At 46.2% G+C, this 26,621-nt stretch overlaps 1 long non-coding RNA gene across 2 annotated transcripts; it reads right to left on the bottom strand.

Moving 5' to 3' along the window:
* Positions 1–22,376: 22,376 nt before the first annotated feature.
* On the bottom strand, positions 22,377–26,340 carry LOC148122735 (uncharacterized). Of its 2 annotated transcripts, none has more exons than XR_015737546.1 (2): positions 25,912–26,340; positions 22,377–24,041 (listed from the first exon to the last, which is right to left on the bottom strand). It is a non-coding gene; the product is annotated as an uncharacterized LOC148122735 (long non-coding RNA). The 2 variants fall into 2 exon arrangements; XR_015737547.1 differs by having other exon boundaries at positions 22,377–24,004.
* Between the last annotated feature and the right edge of the window lie 281 nt (positions 26,341–26,621).

Below are 26,621 nucleotides of genomic sequence, written 5' to 3'. Positions count from 1 at the left end.
AATAGATTCCAGAAGGCACAGTGTGGGTGGCCTTCCACTATCAATCAATGGTTGGGCGTTCCTGCTCCTGATTGGAGCGCCTTCTTGCCACCCAAGCTTATAGGTCTCTTAGATGCAGCCTGTATGGGGACCTCTGGTCATCAGGCCTACGCAGTTTCTAACCACCCACCAGGAGACTCAGGAAGCCTTCATAAAAACTTACTTTTATGGCCACTGACATCCCCTTGAGTATGGTCATTATGATTATTTAGCATTTATGAGACACCTTCATGTAGTGAGGGCAAGGGAAAGGCACTTTGGCAGTCTCAACACAAACGGATGTTTCTATATAAGCCACCTCCGAAGATGATCCTTCCTTCCCACTGAAAGTAGTTCGTTTCAGCCTCAGTGAGGAGCTCACACAGGCTAGGACAACAGTCCTTTCCTTATCCGGAACAATGCTAAGCCAGGCATCTCCAAAGCCCAGTAGAGGAGAAACATGCACTTACCTTGGTAGGTTTTATGCTCGGATTGACTCATGCCGAGAGATATCAGTGTGCAAAGTCCTTCCTTCATCTTTTCCTTGCCACTAAGCAACCTATACTTTCTACTTGATGCCAGACCTTGTGTCTGGTTTTGACATTGTAGAAGTAAGGAAGTCCACTTGTACCCATAGAACTCAGATTTGATAGGGAGATAAGACATGGGAATAAAAAGACAATACAGATGATGTATATGAAGCAGGTTCATGAAGGTGTGGAGGCCTGGCGGGCAAGGCAGAGTAAGAAGGTTTGCCAGGGGCATAAGCTCCATGTCACTGAAGGGATCGTGGGAGTTTGGCGGTGCCTGCCCTTATGTGGACCTTGAAAGCAGGTGGAGTGGCTGAGCCAAGGTGTGAGGAGGTGAAACGGTGTGGAATGCAGGAGAACTGAGCTCTGGAGACAGGCTGGCCTCTTCCTGGAGTAGTCAGGGGCTAGGAGACAAACGACCTTGACAACTCTCTCGAGGGTGGTTGTGCCCGTCACTTTGGGAGAAACAGTAGTTCTCAGAATGGGCTTTCCTCTGGTACAGGTGACAGTGCCAGGGGCACCACCACGGCTCCTCTCTGTCTTTCACAGGGATTTGTCCTCTCTGACCAACCTGTAATGCCAGTGTTCCCCAGCTGCCCTGCCCTGTGGCCCTCATTCTAGACCCTGGGTCTGAACTTTCCTCCTTTTGGTGATCTCCAGTGACTGCCCATCCACGGCTCTGTTTCAAACTGCAGGTTTCAAACTCGGGACCCAGTGCTTACTGGATGTCTCCTCCTTTTCAAAGCAGCCACCTGCTCCCCAAACCTTTGCTTTTTCCGTATATCACACACAGGCTTACAAAAGGCATCTACCGCTAACCGTTCACCGTGTCTCCAAACCTGAAGTCCTCTAGGCTCCTCAGTTTCCTCAATAGTCCATCAGGCACACCAAGTATCCCTTCCTTCCTTCTTTCCTTTCTTCATTTAATATTTATCAGTTCTTCCTTTCCCACTGGGCCTGGGCTTTGGCTAATAGTGGGTGTTGCAGAGAGGGTGCAGTCTTAGTCCTCGAGACAAGAACCAACTGAGAAGGATGTCACACACACAGGTGACTGCCACTCTGGCTACCCAGTGCAGCCACAGATGACTTTGGATGGGAGCTTGGGGAAGGGTGGGAGGTCAGACAAACTTCAAGATGATGGGAGATGGTAAGGGAAGGAGAGTTTCAGGACTAGTGAAGAATGTAAGGAAGTGACTCATGGGTAGTGAGCCCTGTGTAGTTTAGGTATCAGCTGTCAGAGGTGCTGGCGAGAAAAATGGGAGGCAGACAGGCTGGCTATTTAGGGCCTCGTGTTCCCCAGTAAGGTGTATGGACAGGTCTGAAACAAAAGGCAGTGAACAAGCCTTTAAATTAATTAAAGGCGCACACCTTTAATCCCAGCACTTGGGAGGCAGAAGCAGGCAGATCTCTGTAAATTCAAGGCCAGCCTGGTCTACAAGAGCTACCTCCAGGACAGGCTCCAAAGCTACAGAGAAATCCTGTCTCAAAAAAACAAAAACAAGCAAACAAACAAACAAACAAAAAAGGCAGGGAACAGAGTAGTGGGCTGATTAAGTGGGTTAGTTTGCAGGAAGATCCTGTCCATAGGTAGAGCAGGTAGGTGGGCGGGGGAGAGCAGGGCACAGCAATAAGAAGGCCAGGGAAGAGGTGAAGAGGTCTGAGCACGTGCTCCTTGTCTGGACATGATGCTGGACAGACATTTCTCAGCACAGTCAGCTGCCTTTGCTTATTATTTGCATAAGGAAATGACAGAGATAGAATGAAGACCCTGACTTCTTTTTTTTCTTTCCTAGCTGAATGGTGGGAAATCATTATCATCCTTTGCTGAGCACACAGAAGTGGAAGCAGGCTTTGGGGGTTAAGCAAGTACCTTCAGCTTTAGATCAGTTCTGTCTGTCTGTCTGTTTTAAAGCAGGGGCTCCTGTATTTCAGACTGTCCTTGAACTCAGTATGAAGCCAAGAATGACCTTGTACTTCTGACCTTTCTGCCTCCACCTCCTAAATGCTGGGATTCCAGGTGGGTACCACACCTGGTTTCTAGGCTGTGCTGGATCTTGAACTCCAGGCCCAGCCCTGAGATCCATGATGAGATACTGTACCCTCATGGGATTTGTAAGCTCCATAGGTCTTGTGGGCATGAAGATGGAACAGTGGCTCATTACCAAACACGTGCTGTGGCATTGAAAGCAGGGCAATGCCAGCCTGTGGGTTTTTGCTTTTGTTGTTTTTTTTTCCTCACAGGAGGCTTTTGTTATCTTTGCTGACCCTCCTCAGCCCGCTGTAGTGGGACTTGTGCTGTCTGTCACCTCCCCCTAGAAATGATGGGATATTTGAAATATACCACAAATCCCCCACGTACACCAGAAGTGGGTGGGGCTTCCTGAACTCAGCCCACCCCACCCTCAGGCCTCTCCACCTCCATGTGTTTCTCATTAAAGAGTTGATGGAAGAGGCTGCTGTGCTTGGTAGATTTATCATCATTCTGCCTTGCTCCAGCTCCGAAAACTTTGTGGTCTTAAAGGGAAAGCGGCTTTGACAGAGGAAGGGCAGCTCTCAGGGGAAAACGACATTTGAGGAACTGTATCAATATTGGTTGCCGCTTGCTGTTGCTTTTGTTTATTCATTCTGTTTTCAGTGGTAGGTGCATTCTGCTCCGGGGGGACAGAGTAGCAGCTAAGGCGTTTCCTTGGGGCCAATGAAATTGGGGAAATAGGGAGGGTTGGGGACAAGGATGAAGACCTGGGAGCCAGCTGCTGTGAACAACTTCTTCCTTATCTGTGGAGAATGGTGGCTTCTGTAGCTTTAATTTTTGCCTCACTCCCTCTGTAGCAGTGCCTCTGGCTGTCAGCAGTTGGGGCTGACCCCTCCTGTTTATGGTAGGCTGTGTGCACACCAGCTTATTCAGCAGGCCCTTGTGGCTCACATCTTATAGGTCGTCTAACCTCGTCATTTTCCCTTTGTATTCCCACAATAGACTGCCTCCTGCCCCATGATAAGCACTCTATCATTCACGACTCAAATAAGTCATGGGACAGGTTGGTGGAGGTTCCGGAATGTTCTGGAACATTTCCTTTAGGGTCATAACCACTGAGACATAATTTCTGATGAATCAACTCTGGTGATATGATATCAGCAAGGTAACAGAACATAAATAGCAGAAGGAAACGAAGATTAATATGGATATATCCCTGCGATATCAGGGTAGGAAGGAGCCAAGGGGGCTCCTTGGGGAAGGAGCTGGAAGACAGCGGTGATAAGCTCACAGTGGGTAAAAGAGAGGCTATGACGTTGATGGCCCGCCACTAACCCAGCCGCTGTCACTAGCTAGCTGTGGAATTTGAGGCAATTCATCTTCTCTCTGTGTATCAACAACTCTCCCAGCTCAGAGGATGGTGGCGATGGTAGGGAGAATGCTTGCTGCGTTACGGAGAACGTGGGAGAGAACACAGGGAATTTATCACGGAGTTTGGCATTTAGAAAAGCCCATCTCATGCCAACGGGTCAGTAATAGCCCACAGAAACTGCCTGCTCACAAGGTCACAAGGGGCAAGGATTATTTTAAGGGACTTAACCCCATGAGCTCAGTATTTTGTTTGTTTGTGGTTTTTTGAGACAAGGATTCTCTGTGTAACAGCCCTGGCTGTCCTGGAACTCCCTGGTCTCCAACTCATAGAGATCTGCCTGCCTCTGCCTTCTGAGTGCTGGGATTAACAGCCTGTGCCACCACTGCCTGGCTGCAGTGTGACCTGGCTACTCGGTGTGATCTTACAACTCACTTTGAGCTGAAGAAACAATACAAAGTTACATAGCAACAATACAAAGAATACATAGAAACAAAACAAAGTTACATAGCAACTGTAAGCAGGGATGAAATTGTTCCAGAAGCTTGCAACGTCCACTATTTCCATATGTAATTATAGGCATAATTATAGTAATATATAATATAAAGAATACATAAAAATCAATCTATAAGTAAATAAATAGACTATGTAACTATAATAACAGAAGAAGTTTCCTTAAAACTCTCAAGTACCAGGGGCAGAACTTTTATACTGAGAATTTTAAATTAAATCCTTATGTTTGATTTGGGAAAAAAGTATTCCCTATCACCTATAGGTAGAAGAAGGAAGCAACAGCTATCTGCGATGACGCACAGCATATCCTGTCTCTACATCTCCTTGCCTTCAAGAAATTCGCTCAAGGCGAGGTCCTACGGGCCTCAAGAAACCCTGGAGCCCAAGCATCAGGGATGACTAAAACCCTGGGGGCTTCTCCTTATTTGCATCAGGGAGGAAGGACACACACACACACACACACACACACACACACACACACACACACGTCTGCAGGACCATGAGTCCAAAATGAGTAACAAGTCAGATTCTCAAAGGAAGTCAAGAGGGTAATGGGAAAAGTACTGCTGGATGTGACGGCCCGCGAAGTGCCGAGGAAATCCGAGAACACGGAAGATGGATAGGAGGCCCTATATTTAAAACTGGCTCAAGGTAGGGAAGGAAGCAAGCAGCTTAATTTTAGAAAGTCCCAGACACGCAGGCTCCTGGGATAAGAAATGTGGAAACTCGGGTGAGGATTATTTATCATTTGTCACCCCCTCTTTTCCAGAGAAGGAGCTGGGGCTGAGTCAGCTGCAAGGCTTCCCCAGTAGAGAAAGGGTGAACTTGGAAGTCAGAAATGGAGGGCCCAGTGACCTAGCCCATCACTTTTAGTCGCGATTTCCTCACATGTAAAAGAAAACCATACCCTCTGCCCACAGAGGTTTCTGTTAAAGTATAAAGGAGAAAAGGTGAAGCTAACGCAATGAATGGGGTGGCCTGTGTGGGCGTGCGTCTAACATTCATCGTTGAACGAATCTCCAGGACAGGGGGATAACATGTTTCTAAAAGAGAGTTCTCATCCAGTCAGGGTGGGAGCACTTTAGTTCCCTCTCATTTCTTTAGCTCCAATAGGGTTCTCGTGTCTGTGAGGCTGGCTTTCCTTAGCCGGTGCTTGTCGCACTGTGGAGACTGGAGGCATGCTTGCTAACTGTAGGTGTGTCTACCTTTGTACACTCAGACCCTGGCATCAGACACTGTGGAGAATTAACATAATGGACTCTGAGGTTTACCATCCCAGGACGTTAGTGCCACCCTCTCCCTGCCCCTTAAAATTAAGAGAGCTTTTGCCCTCATTTTTCAAATAATACAAGTTGGTTAAAAATAGCATTTTGATTTTCTCTTTGTTTTTCTCTTCTTTCATTTTCTCTCTCTTGCTCCCCTTTAGGTCCCCTGCTCCCCCTCCCCAAATCCCCTCTCACTTCTTTCCAGACAGGCTTTTCCTTGATAGTAAACCTGGCCTCAAAGGCTGGATGGCTTCTCCAGCCGCATGCTCCCTAGTTCTGGTATTGCGAACTACCGTACCCAGGTGGAATAACTTTATTATTTCACCACGATCTGAAGTAGAAAGCGAAAGAACGCGTTCTAATTTCACTTTCTAGACATAACTATTTTTTATACTCGTGATTCTAGACTTGATTCTGCCTCATAGGAACAGATCTGTTGCACTCTTTAGGTCAAATTCACAAATTATGTGAGCCATTTTGGGGCATAGGGAGTAGCGTCAGATATGTCTCAATATCCATCGTCTGGATAAAGACGTGGAAGCTTGCACTGCCTCCGCTCCAGTGCTCCGTGTGTCTCCACCTGGTGCATCCTTCCGCCCTCCTGACCAGATTCCAGTTTCGCTTCTGACAGACAGCTAGATAGACCACACTCTCAGAAGGAATGAATCCATTCACACTGTTTCAATGCCCTGGGGCAATGCCCTGGAGGGGTAAATATGTCCTGCCCCTCTCATCCAGGCTCCTTTCCCCCACTCTGATTTCCTTCTCAGTATCCATGTTGCAGCAAGACGATGTCTACTACGCTCTTGCAGCTCACACCCAAGAGAAACAAACCATCCAGGTCCCCAGCAGACCCCCAGATCTTTGACTAAACTAGCCAGTGGCATGCCAACCCTGAGATACCTAACTCCTGCCATGGGTTTGTCTTCTGGAATCTATCAAAAACCCTTTGGACACAGTGGTCTCCTGGATTAGGATAGCAGACCCCAGAAGTGAAGTCCATTTTTCTAATGTAGTCCCTGACAGGAGCCAGTACAAGGATAACTTCCAGTTACACATACTGAAAGCTGTAGTGTGCTGGACTCCTTAGTTCTACGTCATCCATTTTATGGCCAAGGAAACAGAGGCTTGGGGAAGGTATGGGCTATCATGTCCAGTTTACACACGCTGTGGTGAGGGTCACCATGATCTGGTCACTGTGGTGAGGGGGTCACCATGATGTGGTCACTGTGGTGAGGGGTCACTATGATGTGGTCACTGTTGTGAGGGGGTCACCATGATGTGGTCACTGTGGTGAGGGGTCACTATGATCTGGTCACTGTTGTGAGGGGGTCACCATGATCTGGTCACTGTGGTGAGGGGTCACCATGATCTGGTCATTGTGACAAGGGGTCACCAAGATCTGGTCACTGTGGTGAGGGTCACCATGATCTGGTTACTGTGACAAAGGGCCACCATGATCTAGTCACTGTGACGAGGGGTTCACTATGATTTGGTCACTGTGATGAGGGGTCACCATGATCTGGTCACTGTGACGAGGGGTTCACCATGATTTGGTCACTGTGATGAGGGGTCACCATGATCTGGTCACTGTGATGAGGGATCACCATGATCTACTCTGGAAATATCACAAGCAGGCTATGTGGCTCCTTTTACTGATGTAACTTTACTTCACAGTGCTGTTTTCAAATGTGATCAAAAACACTCTGTGGATGGACACAGGTCAAACATCAGCCCACTGAACCCACCGTTGTGTCCTAAATTTGCCTCTGTCAAGCCCCCAAGGGAAAGGAGAAGGCTGGATTTGGCCAGGCCACTCTAAGGAAGACAGATTAAGCAATAAAACAGATTAAGGAATGAGAGAAAGGGGCGTGCAATGCTTAGCTCTAGTTTTTCTTATTTCTACAGATGTATTTTTGAGGAGACATCTATCGTTCTTCAGAATGTGTGTAAACTTTATTCGTTATTATGTCTGTGCACTGTGTGCATGTGTGTGTGTTCAGGCATGTGTGTGTCACAGCACATGTGTGCTGGTCAGAGGACAACTCCACGGAGTTGATTTTCTCCTTCCTCCCTTACATGGGTCTCAGGGTTTGAGCTCAAGTCCTCAGGTTTGCACAGCAAACCTCTCCCTGGCCCCCATTGTTCCGAATGTTAAAAATGATAGGAAGTGCTTTGGGAAAGATATTTAGTCAGTACTAATAAAGTGCAAAGCACGCTGCAAAGAGCCAGAGCTCGCTGGATGGGCCTGGCTTCCAGCTTGCCTCTGGTGACCTCTGACCTTCCCTACTGTGCAGCTTGGAGCTGGCTTGCTTTGCTCTCAAGCCCCCATGTCCCCAGTGATTCAAGGAACAGTTTCCCCTTTGGGATGCGGACATAACTCTGCTAGTAGAGTTCCTTGCATAGCACGGACAAGTGTAACATGAGGGGCTGCTTGTTGGTTGGGGGTTTCTGTCCTGCCCACACATCTGGCAAGTCCCAAAGAAAATCACACAGAGAGTTGACATTAGGTTATAAACTGATTGGCCCATTAGTTCAGGCTTCTTATTAGATCTTGTAGCTTATATAACCCATAATTCTCATCTATGTTAGCCACATGGCTTGGTACCTTTCTCAGCAGGGCAGGTCACATCTTGCTTCTTCCGTGGTCTGGGCAGAACTGCAGAAAAGGAGCTTCCTGCTTCCAAGAATTCTCCTGTTCTCATCGTCCCACCTCTATTTCCTGTCTGGTTGATCCACCTATACTTCCTGCCTGGCCAATCAGTATTTATTTAAAACATGATTGACAGAATACAGACAATTCTCCAGCACCAGACAAGACCCCAGACTTGATCTCCAGGTGTAACTTAAATATGGTGGCCTGCACCTGCCACCCAGCACTCGGGCGGTAGAAGCAAGAGGATCAGAAGTTTAAGGTCACTCTTGCCTATTTAATTAGTTCCACACTGCCTTCCACATACTAACCTTCTCATGCCAAGCCAATTTTAATCTGTAAAATAGATAAATAAATAAATTTAGGTAGGGTTGTTTGGGAGGCACAGTGACCCTAGGCTAGCAGGGGTCACTTGTGAAGTTCTCAGGGAGGAAGAACAAGAGTTTTCATTGGCTTCAGAGCAAACTCCTTGTGGGTTGAAAGGGGCTGGGGAATGGGACCCTTGGGGGCTTTCCTGCCTCTGGAAATGGAGTTGGCTTTGCTTGTTTCCTAGCCAAAGCTTTGAGACTCAGATGAGAAGTTGTTTGCCATGTGGCCGAGCTCCAGTTTGGATTAGAAGATAGGTCAACAACAAGAACCACTAAGGTCCTGCAAATTGGCTTCCTGGAGGGGAGTGCTCACCCAGCACTCTGGAACTGTGAGTGAGAAGCTCAGTCTGAGGGCAGAGTTTGGTGGGTGAGAGGGACACCTGGACTGGCAGGAGGTGGGCCCAGCTGTGTCTTCAGCCCCGCAGGCTCTAGCTTTGCTTCTGTTTCTGACAGGTCACCTCTCCCTCAAGTTTAGAATGAGAGTAGTATTGGATCTGTTTGGGGGCTTTCCAGGACAGACAAAGAGCATCTGAGGAGGTTAAACCCACTGGGATTGCGGTCCAGCCGTAAGCTTGCTGTCTTTGTGTCCTTTGATTATGTTGAGCCCAGTGCAAGGTGATTTGGTGATTTGGTTTTTCGCTTTAAAATATACTTTTAAAAGTTTAATTATAATTAGTTGTTGCTATTGCCGTGTGTGTGTGTGTGTGTGTGTGTGTGTGTGTGTGTGTGCTTGCTTGCATGCTGTGTGAGTGGGTGTACTCTCGCCATGGGGATGTGTGTGGAGTTTGTTCTCTCCATCCACGTTTGCATAGGTTCTGGGCGTTGAACTCATGTTGTCAGGTTCTCAGCAAGAGCCTTAACCTGCTGAGCTGATTCACCAGAACCACCTTCTTAGTTCTGGACAAGAAGTAAAAGGCTGGTAGAGAATGAATGACTTCGTTACATAGGTAAGGGTTATACAGACCTGCCCTTCTTTTTTTCAGTGTTTATGGTAGCTTTGGCAGGCAGCAAGGCGAGGAATTCTGCCCACACCACAAGCATGAGGCCAACAATGTTGAAAGGACTTGCCCGGAGACCGCTCCTCTACTAACAGGGTCAAACAGCACTGAGAGCTGAGACCTCCTCACAGGGTTCCCTGGGATTCAATCTTGGCTCCTGTTGAGGGTAGGCTATGGTGTACAGACCCCAGAGGCTCAATGGTCTCAGTGTTGGTCACTTTCCCTGACAATCTGAGTCACCTTAGGGATTTTCCAGGCCCAACACTCCTGCAGGGTTGAAAGAAAAAAAAAAAGTCCAACGTGTTGCAAGTCCTAATATCAATTGTATGTACAGTTCCAGTTGGCTCAAACATCCTTCTGAGGAATGAAGGAGCTGAGGGGGGACGTCAGGAAGTCGGTGTCCCACGGTGAATGAGTCCTTCATGTTATACACAGCATCCCTAATAATCATTTCCACAAGGCTTATAAAGACCACCAGGGAATGTTCAAAAGTCCTGGTGGCCTCTGATGTGGCATCCCTGCCTTTTGTCCTGGTCAGTGCAGAGTCTCACTCAGCTCTGGGCATAACATATCAAAAGACCCACAAAAGAGGTATGGCATGACTGTCTAGTGCCAAGAGTGGAGCTGGCGTCTGCTGTGGTCCTCATACAACTCTGCTTTATGGGGATCCCCACCTGGCCTATGGCGTGACTGTCCACTGCCAAGTGGGGATCTAGCGTCGGCTGTGATTCTCACATAGGTCTACTCTATGGGGATCCCCACCTGGGCTATGACGTGACTGTCCACTGCCAAGAGGGGATCTAGCATTTGCTGTGGTTCTCACATAGGTCTACTCTATGGAAGCGGAAGAGAAGCTTCAGAGAGTTGAACACCTTGACCGAGATGACATTCGAGAATCCAGTCCTCCTGCAGGCATCCTGCTTTAAAGACGAAGTGCCAAACTGTTCAAGTCAAACAGACCCAGGTTCATAGGACCAATCTCCCTACAACCTTCTGTGGGGTTTCCTGTGAGTTCCTCGCCTCTCTGTGCCTGAGGAACTGTATCATAGGGCTACAATAATAGCAACTGTCTTATTTCGTTGTTACAGTTACTGTAATGAAGGTCAAGACACCAGGGCACTGACACAAAAAAGCTTCATATGTGCAGCTACTTTGATCTGTGTCTAGATTTTTTTTCATTATGTACAAAAGAAGACCGTGGTCTGTTTCTTTGTTGCATATCTGCCTGGCATATTGTGGACCGATCGCAGGGCAGTTCCTTTGCTCTTGGTGGTTAGTCTAGTCTGACTCAGCTCTAACAGGTGCCCCAGGACTGAGTTCTGCAAAGCAGTCAGAGCCTGGACTCTTGCCAATATGTGAGGTCTGGAAGAAAGAAAAGGGGAGCCGGAGGATATAACTCCACAGTAGAAATGATTGCCCACGCATGCACAACCTTGGGTTCCAAAGCTGAGTGTGAGGAGAAAAAAAAAAAAACAAAAAAAACCAAGAAAACCAGGAGGGCGAAGACAATGGAAGCGAGGATCTGGGAAACGTTTGTTCACCTTTTGTGAAATCAACTCTGGAACTTTAGAACGAGAGACTTGGGCTCAAATCCTCAAAGAACTTTGGGGGTGGGGTATTTACTTTGTCCTGGCTTTTGTGCTTATAAAGCCATGGAAGGTGGACAGGGTAGCAGATATCAATAATCCCAGCATTCAGACTAAAGCAGGAGGGTCATAAGGCCAGTTCAGGATACAGGGCAAGAATATATTTCAGACAAAAAAGAAAACTCATGGTCTCTATAGAAGGAGGCACACACCAAAGGTGCCTTGGGGAGTCAGAGAGACCACAGACACAATGTAGTAGATTCTTGGGACAGTGCTGACCCCCCCCCCCCGCCTCTTCCAAGGGCCCACATTGCCAGTTAAGACAGCCACAAATGCCAATCTGTGTTGTCTCCTTTTCTGTCCCAGAACCAACCAAGAGTCCCTCCAAGTTTCAATCTGCAGAGCTGTGGACACTCCTTTTAGCCCTCAGGCCACTTGAGGACACAGATCCCTGGGGGCATCGAGCCCAAAGGCTATGTGAAAGTCCTAACTGCTCCCGGCTGACCCTTTGCGATGCCTCTCCCAGCAGGGGTAAGGGTGGTAACTCAGAAAGACACTTAGATTTAGGTCACTTCCTTCACGTGGGCAGCCCCACTGCCTTCCAGCAGCCCTTCCAGGAAACACACTTCAGTTTTTAACAAGAAATGAAGCTTTGGGAAAATTTGCGCACAGTTCCGGCCTCCAGAGACGTTCAGGACCTCATGTGGAGTCAGCAGCTGTCACCTTCTGAGGATACAGAGTTGGTGGAGGTGACTCACATTTGTGCTGTGTCCCCCCCTGAGGCATGGGGTCGAGTGTTTGAAATCAGAGAAAGGCAGTGTGCACCAGGCATTTCAAATGACCTGTTCCTTACTAAGCACGTACCCCACACAAATGGCCCGGGCCTTGGGAACCTCATCCTATTCCTCTAGAACAGAAGCTGTCAGGTCACTGAGAAGGGGTGGGGTATGAGGTCTAAAGGAAGCTCGTGAATGAATTAGGTTGAACCACATGAAATCACTCCTTCTAAGGCTCAGAGGTGGCAGATTTTTAGACATCTCCAATGATTCTTTGCACTATAAGGTGCCTGGCATATTTGGAGATTCGGTTCCATTGGTCCTCCTGTCTGTTTTTATACCGATACCAGGCTGTTTTCATTACTGTAGCTCTGTAATAGAATTTGAAGTCAGGGATTGTGATGCCTCCAGAAGTTCTCTTATTGTACAGGATTGTTCTGGCTATTCTGAGGTTTTTGCTTTTCCATATGAAGTTGAATACCGTTCTTTCAAGGTCTGTAAAGAATTTTCCTGGAATTTTGCTGGGCATCGCATTGAATCTGTAGATTGCTTTTGGTAAGATTGCCATTTATACTATGTTAATTCTACCTACCCAAGAGCATGGGAGATCTTTCCATTTTCTGGTGTTTTCTTCAATCTCTTTCTTCAAAGATTTAAAGTTCTTGTCATACAAGTCTTCCACTTGTTTGGTTATAGTTACTCTGAGATATTTTATGCTATTTGTGGCTATTGTGAAGGGTGATGTTTCTCTGATTTCTTTCTCAACCCATTTATCATCTGTGTAAAGGAGAGCTACTGATTTTTTTGAGTTAATCTCCTATCCTGCTACATTACTGAAAGTATTTACGAGTTGTAGAACTTCCTTGGTAGAATTTTTGAAGTCGCTTATGTAAACTATCATATCATCAGTAAATAGTGAGAGTTTGACTTCTTCTTTTCTGATTTGTATCCCCTTGATCTCCTTTTGTTGTCTTATTGCTCTAATTAGAGCCTCAAGAACTATATGGAATAGATATGGAGAGAGTGGACAACCTTATTTTGTTCCTGATTTTAGTGGAATGGCTGGGAGTTTCTCACCGTTTAGTTTGATGCTGGCTGTTGGTTTGCTGTATATTGCCTTTATTATGGTTAGGTATGTTCCTTGTATCCCTAGTCTCTCCAAGACCTTTATCATGAAGGGATGTTGTATTTTGTCGAAAGCTTTTTCAACATCTAATGAGATGATCATGTGGTTTTTTTATTTTCAGTTTGTTGATATGGTGGATTACACTGACAAATTTTTGTATGTTGAACCTTCCCTGCATCTCTAAGATGAAGCTGACTTGGTCATGGTGGATGATGTTTCTGATGTGTTCTTGGATTCGATTTGGGGGTATTTTATTGAGTATTTTTACATCAATGTTCATGAGTGAGATTGGTCTGTAATTCTCTTTCTTAGTAATGTCTTTATGTGGTTTGGGCATCAGGGTAATTGTAGCCTCATAAAAAGTGTTCGACGGTGTTCCTTCTGTTTCTATTGTGTGGAATAATTTGAAGAGTATTGCTATTAGTTCTTCTTTGAAAATCTTATAGAATTCTGAGCTGAAACCAACTGGTCCTGGGTTTTTTTGGCTGGGAGACTTTTGATGACTATTTCTATTTCTTTAGCAGTTATAGGTCTGTTTAATTTGCTTACCTGGTCTTGATTAAATTTTGGTAAGTGATATTTATTCAGAAAGTTGTCCATTTCCTTTAAGTTTTCCTATTTTGTGGAGTACAGATTTTCAAAATATGATCTAATGATTCTCTGAATTTCCTCCGTGTCTGTTGTTATGTCCCCCTTTTCATTTCTGATCTTGTTAATTTGAATATTTCTCTGCCTTTTGGTTAGTTTGGGTAAAGATTTGTCTATTTTGTTAATTTTCTTGAAGAACCAACTCTTTGTCTCATTGATTCTTTGTATTGTTTTCTTTGTTTCTATTTTATTGATTTCAGCTCTCAATTTATTTCCTCCCATCTAGTTTTCTTAGGTGAGTTTGCTTCTTTTTGTTCTAAAGTTTTAAAATGTTCTGTTAATTCACTAGTGTGAAATTTTTCCAGCTCCTTTATGTAGGCATTCAATACTATGGTCTTTCCTCTTAACACTGCTTTCATTGTGTCCCATAAATTTGAGTATGTTGTGAGGTCATTTTCATTGAATTTTAGGAAGTCTTTAATTTCTCCCTTTATTTCTTCCTTGACCAATTGATGCTTCAGGTTAATATTGTTTAATTTCTATGTGTTTGTGAGCTTTCTGGAATTAGCGTTGCTGCTGAATTCTAATTTTAGGCCACGGTGATCCAATAAGATACATGGGGTTATTCCAACTTTTTAATATCTGTTGAGGTTTGTTTTGTTCCCCAGTATGTGGTCAATTTTTGAGAAGGTTCCATGAGGTGCTGAGAAGAAGGTATATTCTTTTATGTTTGGATGGAATGTTTTATAGATGTCTCTTAAGTCCATTTGAGTCATAACATTTGTTAGTTCCCTTATTTCTCTGTTAAGTTTTCGTCTGACTGACCTGTCCAGTGGTGAGAGTGGAGTGTTGAAGTCTCCCACTATTAGTGTGTGTGGGTTTAATGTATGATTTAAGCTTTAGAAGTGTTTCTTTTACATATAAGGGTGCCCTTGTATTTGGGGAATAAATGTTCAGTATTGAGATTTTCTCTTGATGGATTTTTCCTGTGACTAATATGAAATGTCCTTCTTTATCTCTTTTGATTGATTTTAGTTTGAAATTTGAAGTCTATTTTGTTAGATATTAGGATAGCTAACCTGCTTGTTTCTTAGGTCCATTTGATTGGAATTTTTTTTTCTTAACCACTTATTCTGAGGCAATATTTATCTTTGAGGTTGAAGTGTGTTTCTTCTATGCAGCAGAAGGATGGATTCTGTTTTCATATCCAATCTGTTAGCCTGTGTCTTTTTATAGGTGAGTTGAGTCCATTTATATTAAGGGATATTAATGATCAGTGATTGTTATCTCCTGTTAATTTAGTTTTCATTGTTGGTGATGCTATTTTGTGTGTTTTTCCCTTCTTTGGGATTTGCTGCTGTGAGATCATCAACTGTCTGTGTTTTTGTTGACATAGCCAACTTCCTTGGGTTGGAGTTTTTCTCCTAGTACTTTGTGTAGTTCTGGCTTTGTGGCTAGGTATTGGTTAAATCTGGTTCTGTTATGGAATATTTTGTTTTGTCCTTCTATGGGGATTGAAAGTTTTGCTGGTTATAGTAGTCTGGGCTGGCATCCGTGGTCTCTTAATGTCTGCATAATATTTGACCAGGACCTTCTGGCTTTCATTGTTTCCATTGAGAAGTCAGGTGTAATTCTGATAGGTCTGCCTTTATATGTTACTTGGCCTTTTTCATTTGCAGCTCTTAATATTCTTTCCTTATTCTGTATGTTTAGTGTTTTGATTATTATATGGTGAGAGGACTTTTTCGTTGATCCAGTCTATTTGGTGTTCTGTAAACTTCTTGTGTCTTCATAGGCATATCTTTCTTTAGGTTGGGAAAGTTTTCTCCTATAATTTTTTAAAAATAATTTTCTGTGGTTTAGGTTCAGTTCTTACCACTTATGTGATGGCTTATAACTCTCTCACTCCAGTTCCAGGGAATATGATCACTCATGACTTCTATGACTTCTGTGGGCACCAGGCATGAACATGGTGTACATACATACATGTAGGCAAAATATTCATACACATAAAATAAATATAAGTTTAAAAGCAAATAAGCAAGCAAGCTAGCTGAATATAATCCTGCCAGCCATCCAGCTAGTAAATAGGATTATAGGATTTGCCTTGGTTTTTTTTTTCAATTTGACACATTAGAGTCATTTACGAAGAGATAGATAAGTACTCAGCTGAATAAAACTGTCTCTATCAGATTGCCTGTATGAAAGTTTGTTGGGCATTTTCTTAATTAATGATTGACGTAGGAGAGCCTAGCCCACTATGGGTGGTGTTGCTCCTAGATAGGTAGGTGGTTCAGTGCTGTATAAGAAAGCAGGTTGAACAGACCACGGAGAGCAAGCCAGTGAACAGCATCCCTCCATGTCTGCCTCCAGGTTCCTGCCTTGGCTTCCCCTTATGATGAACTGTAACCTCCAAGACAGATAAATCCTTTCCTCCTTAGGTTGCTTTTGCTTATAGTGTTTAAACAGAGCAACAGAAACAATCTAGGACACTCTGAACTTCTTTGACTGAGAAGTGTGTTTCTTACTAAGCGATATTGTCGTGTACAATAGCAAATAAGACTGTCAAGTTCCTGCCTTGACTTCCCTCAGCGATGGCCTGGGGCTTGGAGTAGTGAGCTAAACAAACCTTTCATTGTCCGAGTGGACTTTGGTCGGAATTATTTTGTTTCTGTCCCCGCTGACCTGGGGGGTGTCGACTATCTTTTGGGGGACCTGAGAAAGATGGGATGCTGGCCACATTCTAGGGTAGCTGGTTGTTTCGCTGATGCCCAGGCTCTGTGGCCCTGTCTGGTGTCCCTTGAACTTGGCGTGGTGCTGGCAGAGCAAAGGACAGGGTTAAGCTTAGGGAAAATTTTTTTCTTTAGGTCCTGGTGATTGGGGGAAGGGTATCAGGATCAGGGAAAGGTAGGGAGACTAGGGCTGCTTAGGGCCTGGTAATTGAGGGAGGGGCACACCTGACCTGTCCAAAGTGAATCCTCCAAGTCAGCTCCCTGGAGCTTACTAGAATTCTTTGAGTTTGTGGAAAGAAAATGTTTTCAACACATTCGCATTACCACTGCGTATAATCTGCGCTGAAAGCTGTATTGTGGAAACGGCAGTGCCCTCATGTCAGAAACGAGGGCGACAAATGTATTTTGTACAATGAAAATTATCTTTTCTTCTATAGTTAGAAAACGGCCAAAGAGAATTAAAAATCTCCATCTTGCCAGAGCTCGATTGATGGCTGATCAGAATTTTATTGATTAATGTTAAGACCATGAAGAGCAGCGTAATGAGAAATCTGATGCCGTGTATTTGCACACATTAGAATACCTCCTTAGACCCTAAAACATCCTTAGCTCCTCACATCTTGAGCTCTCCTGTCTTTACATAAATAAACCTTAAAGCACCTGTTCTCTCTCCATCATTATGACATTATCATTATCACCTTAACACTCAGGAGAAATATGTTTCGTGTGTTTATTTGGATGAACTTGGGACCTGCTGGCCAGGATTTGTCAGGTCAAGTAGGGGTAAGTCTAGGATAAGATTCGTTACATTCTTCTGAGGAGGCAAAGGTTTAATCTTCAAAGGTCTGAATTCAAGTCCTACCTCTACCCCAGCTCACAGGGAATGACCTCACTGTTAGCGTCCAGGCACAGCTTGGCCCTGCCTCCTGAGGACCTGGCACATTCTATCACACCCTGCATCATGCCTGCATGCATGGCGGACATGCATGTCCTTTTAAGAGACAAGCTCCACCCACTCCCGCTCTCTTCCTTCCACCGTTTTCTCTGAGGAGGCAGATTTCTGTTTCTCTCTGACACTCTTCTCTCTTCCCTCTCTCTCTCTGCATCTCTCTCTCTTTTTCTCTCTGTCTCTGCTGTTCCCTCTTCTCTTGCCCATTTCCTTTATCTCAGTAAACTCTGCACTGAAGCTCAGCCTGTATGGTGTATTTGTGTCCTGCCCATGTTCCTCACCCGCCATGGTACCCAGAGGGCCCCAACTCTCACCGTACTCATAACATTTGGTGCCAGACCCGGCCAGGCTCTCCTGGTGTTCACTCTCGCCTGTAGGTTGGTGGCTTGAGGCCCACGGGGACCCTGAATGACCCTCTACAACTGCCCATTCTCCATCCACCCAGCTGCTGTATTGCTTCGCACAGCACCAGCAATACTTGGTGAGTTGCCCGCCCCCCAGGTCACTGCTTTCAGGGTTACAGCGTGTCCATTTGGCCAGCAATCACCTCTAGCAATTCCCACGACTGAAGGCTTTCGGGCCTAGTGCCTCCATGAATGGTGCCTTTTCTTCTCGGACCAACGGGTCCTTTAGGGCTATGGCCTTTTCTGACTTAGTGCCTTTTGGGCTGTGACCTCCCCCCCTCCATCCCCTTTAGGCTTTGTGCCTTCAGACTCTGAGTCCTTCGGTTTTCTTGTCCTTGACCCCCATTATCTTGTTGATTATCGGGTAATGGCCTGTGCTAGCATCACTGATCTTGGCTGGTAAACAGCCACTGGATCTTCCTATCATACCTGTGGGAAACAAGGCGACAAAACCAAATCCTAAACTTTTACGGGACCTTTCTAATTTCTGCCAGCAGACAAGTAAAGGGAAAAACTTACAACACGTGATCAGGCGCCATCTTGGCTAAGGGCAGATCAGGTGTCTTAACCACCAGTTTGGCGAAGGGTAGCCATGTGACCAGCTATCAGGGAGGAGCTGCAGATTTATGAGGTTCCACCCCCCTCCAAAGGGAACCCCACAGCTGGAGCGGCTATGACACCCCTGTCGCCAGCTGCTTTTCCGCCATTAGCTGTGCTTTTAAAAATTACTCTTCCGCCGACTCTGTTGCATGTGGTATGTTTGCGTGATGGTATACCTTGACAGGGTCTGCGTTGAGGCATTCATTTCACACAGGGACCCCACCTACAAAGGATCTGTACCCTTCCACCTGCTATTCCAAGCTCATGTTTCTCAGCTGTTCTGTTTTCCCGGGAGTCACGCTGTGTGCGCACGGCTGCATGGGTAATGCGGCCCTGGTTTTTTTTTTTTTTTTTATTTGATTCATTCAGTAAATGCAGAGATCGTAATACGCTTATTAGGAATGATTTTTACAATCATGAATTTTACAGTCTTCCTTTTCTAATCCGCGTAACTCTGAATTGAGAAATGAATGCATTTAGGGAATGTATAATAGGGAGGCCTGCTTTAGATGAAGCTAGGCAGCAAACGTAGCTTTATTGTGATATACCTGCTTCGGCGGGGTTCGCATTCCAAAGATGTGTGGAGTCGATGAAGGGAAGGAGGAGACACGATCAGAGGGTAAATCGGAATGACACTTTTTCAAAAAAAGAATATACCTTTTAAATTCTACAATTACACATAGGATTAAATGGGAGAAAGGAGGTGTGTGAGTTGGGCTGAGACTTGAGGTCAGGGGTTGAGGAAGCTAGCCCTGACCTTGACAATAGACACCAATTTTATAGTAAAGGAAGGGCCACAAGTTCCTCTTGCCAGAGGTAAGAATTTGTCTTTCCTTTTAGCAAGCAGGAACTTTCTTCAAGCCCCTGATGAGATAGGGACTTGTCTAAATGCCTGACCTTGGGACAAGGACTTTCTTGAGGGTTTGTTAATCCCAGTGGTAAGAATAAAACCAGTACCACAATTTGAGCCAAATTTGAAGCAAGCTTGATTTTTTTATTGGGATGCACTCAAGAGCTGACCAGTGACTGCCTCCTAAGTCTGGTTAGAGAGAGCAGTCTCAAATCCATCTATCTCTTGGGTTCCTTTTAAGGAATAAAATCACTAGTAGAGAAGGGAGACAGTGGGGCAATAAGGAAATAAAAAATCTTTAAAAAATAATCATGTGGTTACCACGTGATTAGGGAGGGATCACAGAGGGTCAGGGAGGGTCAGGACTTCCTAAAAAAGGAATCAAGGTCATGGGTTGTGAAGGGCAGGTTCCAGGAAAGAGAGAGCAACCCAGCTCTCACAGTAAGCAGAAACTTATTTTTAAAAATACAGCATAATGGTTCCTGCCTTCAAAATGGAGCCAGGCAGGTTCCTCAGGACCAGACATTTCATTTTAGAACAACTTTAAGGTGAGCAAAGACAATGCTAGACCAATGATCCTGTGAACCTGAGCAGAACTCAGGAATTTATAAATCTTGATTATCATATATCGAGCATATGTTACTTAGCTAAATTTCCTAGCAGCTTGGTGTTAACTTGTATGGGAATAGGCAGGGCTCTCATGTTTCACAGTGGTTGGGAGTTTTTTTTCAAAGATTTATACTGTTTAGAGAGGCTACCATTGTAGGCATTTTATTCTTCACAAAAGCCCTCCCAAAATTTCCCAAAGGAAAAGGCATTAGGGAATTCCCATAACACACAGTGAGAATCATTAGAAATGAAAGTAAAAGGATGCTGGAGAATTGCATCATCGAAAGTGAAATACTGTGACTGGCTAATTTCATAGAGAAAACCATGTTCATTTAGCTCCTATTTCCATGGAAGGGAATTTTGTTTTTCCCCTGGTGAGGGGTTAACAGCAAATGATGTCACAATCAAGTCAGGAGAGATGACATTGCAAGAGGAGCCAGAGAGAGACTAGGGCCCTGCAACCTTCTCTGAGGGCATCCCGCAATGACTTAGAGGCCCCGAGGCTCCACCTCATGCGAGTGCTCTCAGCTTCTCAATATTCCACATCACAGGCTGACCCTCCAGTCCATGAGATGCTAAGGAAATGCGCAAGCCTTCTTGTAACTTAGAAAATGCCACGAGGAGAAGTCATTCCATGCAAGAAGGCTCGCGTAGGAGGTTTATTGGAAGAGGAGACAGAAGGGGCTGAGACCAGTCCCTGGGGACAAGAGTGGAGAGAGGGGCAGGAAGGGGGAAGGAGGAAGAGAGAGAGAGAGAGAGAGAGAGAGAGAGAGAGAGAGAGAGAGAGAGGAGAAACAGAGAAGAGAAATAGGAGTTGAGCAAAGCCACTTTTTAAAAGGGAATGTCGCAAATGTGAACAGAGGTGCTCTTAGTGGCTGCAGCTGAGGGTGTATCCTGTCAGGACCCTAAGGGCAGGGTCAGATGCCGGAGGAATACTTCCATTCCTTCTTTTGTTTATTATAAAAAGGGGTAGCAGGTGAGGCAGGTATGAGGATGCCCTGTTCTTGAGACTGCTTCATGCTGACCTCCTGGCATGTGCTTAAGAAAGGAAGCCTCCCATCCAGGGAAATGATCAGAGGCAGATAGCCCTGCTAGAGACCCGGTTGTTGGTATAGAATGGAATGTAAAGCCATCAATGAATGAGAAAGCAGATTTGTTGCAGGTGGAAGAGAGAAGATCAGAAAGCAGTATCTAAGGGGTATTTGAGCCAGATCTGACTGCAAAGGCGGACAAGTTTAGAAGCCCTTAAATCAGGCCCTGGATGCAAGAGTTAGAGGTATAGATGATGCCAAAGTTTCATGAGCGAGGCAAATAAGTGAGACCCAAGGGTCTGTAATTCCCAGCACCTCAGGAATTCAGACAGGGTCCATTTCAAGGAGACACAAGCTACTCAGTGATTTGGCAAACACAGCAGGAGCCAAGGGCTTTGAACCTGAGAGAGCTGTGGTTGCCTGGCACCAGGACTTAAGGAGGCCAAAGGGCGAGAAACCATGTTGGAGAAACGAGTCCTCACTTGTGGAAAATGGCCAGCGATGGAGAAGAGGAGGCTCACTAATCCTGCTGATGTTAGCTGGAGGGACTCAGTGATCCATTAGTTGGAGAAGCAAGGCTGTCGTATGTGAACTGTGTTCCAGGGTCCCAGTGTGCCTCAGACTGCCAGCGGGCAGGAGGAAGTGCCAGGAGATCCTTTCCCAGTCAGGGAACTGATGTTGTAATTTTAAAAATTCAGCGAAGAGAAGTCACACCATGCAAGAAGGCTCACGTAGGAGGTTTATGGGAAGAGGAGAGAGAAGGGACAGAGAAGGGGCAGAGAGGAGTGCAGAGACTGGTCCCTGAGGACAAGAGTGGTGGAAGAGAGAGTGAGAAAGAGAGAGATGAAGAGAGAGAAAAAAGAGAAAGAGAAGGGAGGTGGGCAAAGCCCACCTTTTAAAGGGAATGTACCAAATGTGTACAAGAGGTGCTTAGTGGCTGCAGCTGAGGACCTAAGGCAGGCCAGTGCAGATGCCTAAATACTAACACCTGTCCCACCCAGCGCAATTGCTCTGTTGCGATGTAATGGTTCCATAGCTGGAATCTAGGCTGTGTCCAGGCACCACACTGGTCTCTATGGCTTTCCTCTGAACAAGCATGGTGAGGCCACACGTAGGACTACTGACTACCCTAGCCTCAGTGATGTGGGAAAGCCTTGAATCTCACAATAGAAAGGGTCCTTACAGTTCCCGAGGAGCCTGTTCAGCATCCCTAGCAAACAAGTAGGAAGGTAGCTCAGAGGCGGCCTGTGTTGCTTGGTCATGGTTCTGGTCTCTTTTTCTACAAAGCCTAGATGGTAAGAGTCTCTCCTTCAGGGAGGTTGCTGTGGGAAGAAAACTAAAATCCCATGTGGATGTGCCAGAAGCCATGCTTTGTCTTGTAGTACCTGAGTGTCCCGCGCTACCGTCTCGCCAGCAAGAACCACGCGGTACACATAGGATACTTCTGCAGTAAAGCTTTAATGCCCCTTGGGAGAGCGGGCATCAGCCAACATGGCGGAGACCCAGATAAGATGGAACCCATCCCTTATAAAGGAAACAGACCCTGCTTCGGACGTGTCACTCTTGGATTGGTCCATTGTCCATAATCCCAGGTGAATGCCTCGGGAGTAGGCGGGGACTCAGTGGGAAATTACCGAGCACATGTGCGTTCACCTGGCGGTGAAGCCGGATGTCAGCGCCATCTTGATAATGGAGAATGTGGCTGCGGCCTTCTACATCTCCCCCTAATTTTACTTCTTTGCAGAAAGGCAACTCCCTAGGAAGGTAAAGATAGAGGTCGCACTTCCCAAAATGAAAACATAAAAATGGGCTTACACGGAATCTGTCCCTAGGCTCATGACACCTGGAACCTATCCGGCCTGCCCTTTGCCAATTTTCTGGGAAAGGGAATATATGGCAGGAAACCCTTAAGCAAAGCGACTTATCTCTCAGAGAGGGCCATTCTCTGTGCGATGCTCTTTAGCTCAACAACCTTCAGGGTTAGCTAAGCCAAGCACTCCACCCTGTGCAATGGACCACAGTCCTAGGGGTGCAGGAGCTGGTTGGCTTAAACCTTACTGTTTTAACATAGATAGCCACATATCAGTAGAGGCCCCTGTTCCAGGGCAGCCAGCGCTTGTGCAATAACCACTTTGTCCCTACGATTTTGGGATTTGAGTCAGCAGACCATCCAGAGGAGAAACACTAATCCATAGCATAGGACTGTTCCAAAACATTTCCACCCCCACCCATTCTTTGAAGTAGGGGAATGAGGGATACGGCCCAGGACAGGAGTCCTACGGCCAAGCTTATAAATCATCTCTAGGACGGTAGGGAGGGGGCCCAGAGTCTTATTGGTTGTAAAAAATCGGGGAGACACCGCCATCCTATGGTTGACTGGTAACAGCTTTAGGAAGGCTGAGAGTGTCCTCCATCGGTGCTCTGTCATCCATCCGCAAAATGGCAGGAGGAACAGCAGCCAGGTCCTCAGGCGAATCCGTGTGTTGTGGATCACTCTTCACTGTTCGGGTCAATCGCTCTGGCAGCCAGAATGGGCTTTCTTGATCCTGTGGGAAGACACAAACAGCTCCCCTGGATCTCAATAAGATGGGATCCGGGCCTTTCCATTCATTAGAAAGCACATCTTTCCACTTAACCAAATCTTTGGGCCGCTGCGGATCCGAACAATGTCGTGTTGTAGCATTTTGGCCATTATCATCCAGATTTAAAAAATTTATGGTGAACAGAGCCATGGCGATGGCCATTCTTGGCATCGGGGGCAGTTCCTTTATATTATTCCCCCCTTTTTTGTTTAAATAGATATTTATCCAATTCTTAATTTGAATAACCATGACATTTTGTAACCTGTCTTGAAGATACCCATAGTGTTTAGCAGAAATAACTGACAGGATAAGGGAAACTGATAGCAAGCAATAGTACAGCAACAATAACATTGCAATGTACAGCAACAACAGCATAGCAATAACTGACAGACCAAGGGCAGGAGCTGGACCATCCCTCAGGAACCCGCCAGCTCCGCAGCAATCAGGCCAGACAGCTCCATAGCAGAGGCTTTGTCCTCAGGCCTCTGGACAGATGAATCCACAGCATGAATAGTAGCATTTCTAGAAAAAAAAAACAAACAAACTCTTCTCCCAAAATAACATTTAAGAGTATTAAAAAACTCAGTGTAAAAATTTAGCACAGTCAGTACTGGAAGTAGGCTGGTCTTGAACTTAGAGACCTATAGGTCTCTGTTCTAAAGAGCAATCTTGTTTGTCTGTGTCATTATAGTAGGCCTTAGAATTAAACCATTTTAAATCTGGCACAGATGAGATTATTGTTTTAAAAATATGAGAAAACCGTTTTTTTGTTTTTAGCCTGGTGTCCTAAGATGACGTGGCCATTAGGGAACCCATATGGGGATCTCTGTTTTTTACGGTATGGGCCGTGTTGCCCCAGTGGCGCCTAGGAAAAACCCAGGCCCTGTTTGTTGATATTAGATTTAAGATTTATTGGCTCCCGTATTTCTTGCTGGTACGGTGGCCTCGGGCTCCAGAGCCCGCCCGTCATCCAAGGGCTGTGTGCAGCCCTGGGCCTGCTCGCTGCGCAGCTCCCTGTGTCCCAAGCCAAGAAGTGGCGGCTCCACCCCCAGGCGCCCCTGCCTTCCCCGCGGGGCTAGCCTCGTTCTCTGAGGTCTGAGGCTGTGTTGGTGGTGGAGTGTGGCGGGAGCCGACACCCAGACCGAGGCGGCACAGGCGGCAACATCTCAAGGCCCGCGCCAGAGCCTCTGCGGCTCAAGGGGCCGATGGGAGAGGCGGCGAACAGGGCCGCTTCCCTACTAGCAAACTCTCAACATCTGTGCCACAGCAAAAGCGGCTGTAAACAAACTCTCACAGATCCAGCCAACGACCCAATCACCCCAAAATCCAAGGGCCCTTCGCATCCACCTCCCTGCGGATCCTGAAACACCAGACAAGCCAAGCGTATACACAGCAATCTTTCAGGAGGACTTGAGTTCTTAAAATGCTAAGCAGTTTTTAAAAACTTAAGTCGCACTATGTAGATGTAATACGGTACTGTCTGTTTACTGTATTTAAACCTTAATTGCGCTTTTATTATGATAAATACGACCAGCCCTGCCTGAAGTCAGCATCGTTTAGCATAGCCAAATGGAATCAGAGCCATTTTACCCTCAGAGACCCTCACAGTTTTAGGTACATTGTAAGCCTTCTGGCCCGGCTGCCTGTGGCACCGCTGTGACATCCTCCAGGCCAGGCACCAACCGAGCCGCACCAATTGAGCCGGCGCAACGTGCTCCCCACCATAGCCATAGAGCAAAGCTCCGTTCCAGCCGCCCTCCAGCCCCAGCTGCACCCATTCCGAGCCCAAACCGGTGCACGGAGCAAAGCTGAACTCAGAGAAGCAGGCTTGAAAGGACCTCATTTAATCTTTAAGGGAATTTGGGCGTCGTTTAGTCTCTTTGGCTGCTTCCTGCTGTTATTGGGCCGCTGCATTTTAGGGGTATACATTACAACATTTCAGGAGGTCTCGGTGATTCAAACCACGTGGATCTCAAGCACATACTCAGGCTCCCATCCTCCGTGGAGGCGAAAACAGAACCTCTCTCCCAAAACATCACACTCTTAAGCCCATGCCTTAAATCTAAACTACCTTTTTTAGCAGCTCCCAAATTCAAATATCCCTCTCCTGTCCAGTACACAAAAAACAACACGAACAACACAACACAAAGCCTTCGACCCTGCAAATCAGCCTTCTCCCCCATCTCCACTCTCCCAAAATCACCGGGAGGTCCTTTTTAACTTATTTTCTTTTCTGTCTCCCCCATTCTTTACCGGAGGGTCCTTTTTAACTTATTTTCTTTTCTGTCTCCCCCATTCTTTACCGGGGGGTCCTTTTTAACTTATCTGGGTGCGCGCACAACCTCCCACTGCTGCTCAGTTTCTGATATGCTCTCTGGACTTTAGAACGTACCTCTCTGAGCACGCATGCCTACAGTTCTGAATCCTCCTTGTGTCCAAGGGGTCTCCGGTGGTGCAAAGTTCTTCTTTTTCTTCTTCTTCCCGGGTATCGGCACCAGATGTCCCGCGCTACCGTCTCGCCAGCAAGAACCACGCGGTACACATAGGATACTTCTGCAGTAAAGCTTTAATGCCCCTTGGGAGAGCGGGCATCAGCCAACATGGCGGAGACCCAGATAAGATGGAACCCATCCCTTATAAAGGAAACAGACCCTGCTTCGGACGTGTCACTCTTGGATTGGTCCATTGTCCATAATCCCAGGTGAATGCCTCGGGAGTAGGCGGGGACTCAGTGGGAAATTACCGAGCACATGTGCGTTCACCTGGCGGTGAAGCCGGATGTCAGCGCCATCTTGATAATGGAGAATGTGGCTGCGGCCTTCTACACCTGAGGACTACAAGTCCTCATTTTCTCTCTCTCTCTCTCTCTCTCTCTCTCTCTCTCTCTCTCTCTCTCTCTTCCCCTCCCTCCCTCCCTCCCTCCCTCCCTCCCTCTCTCTCCCTCCCTCCCTCTCTCTCTCTCCCTCCCTCCCTCCCTCCCACTGTGTGTGTGTGTACACATGCCATGATGCATATGAGGAGGTTAAAAGGCAACACTTTTCTCTACTCCTACCATGTGGGTCCTGGGGATCAAACTTAGGATGTCACCTTTGGTAGCAAGAG

This window comes from Myodes glareolus, chromosome 3, assembly GCF_982192425.1.
Source record: "Myodes glareolus chromosome 3, mMyoGla1.1, whole genome shotgun sequence".
Taxonomy (NCBI): domain Eukaryota; kingdom Metazoa; phylum Chordata; class Mammalia; order Rodentia; family Cricetidae; genus Myodes; species Myodes glareolus.
The sequence above is the reverse complement of the archived record's forward strand: the minus strand, read 5'-3'. Positions and strand labels throughout refer to the sequence as shown.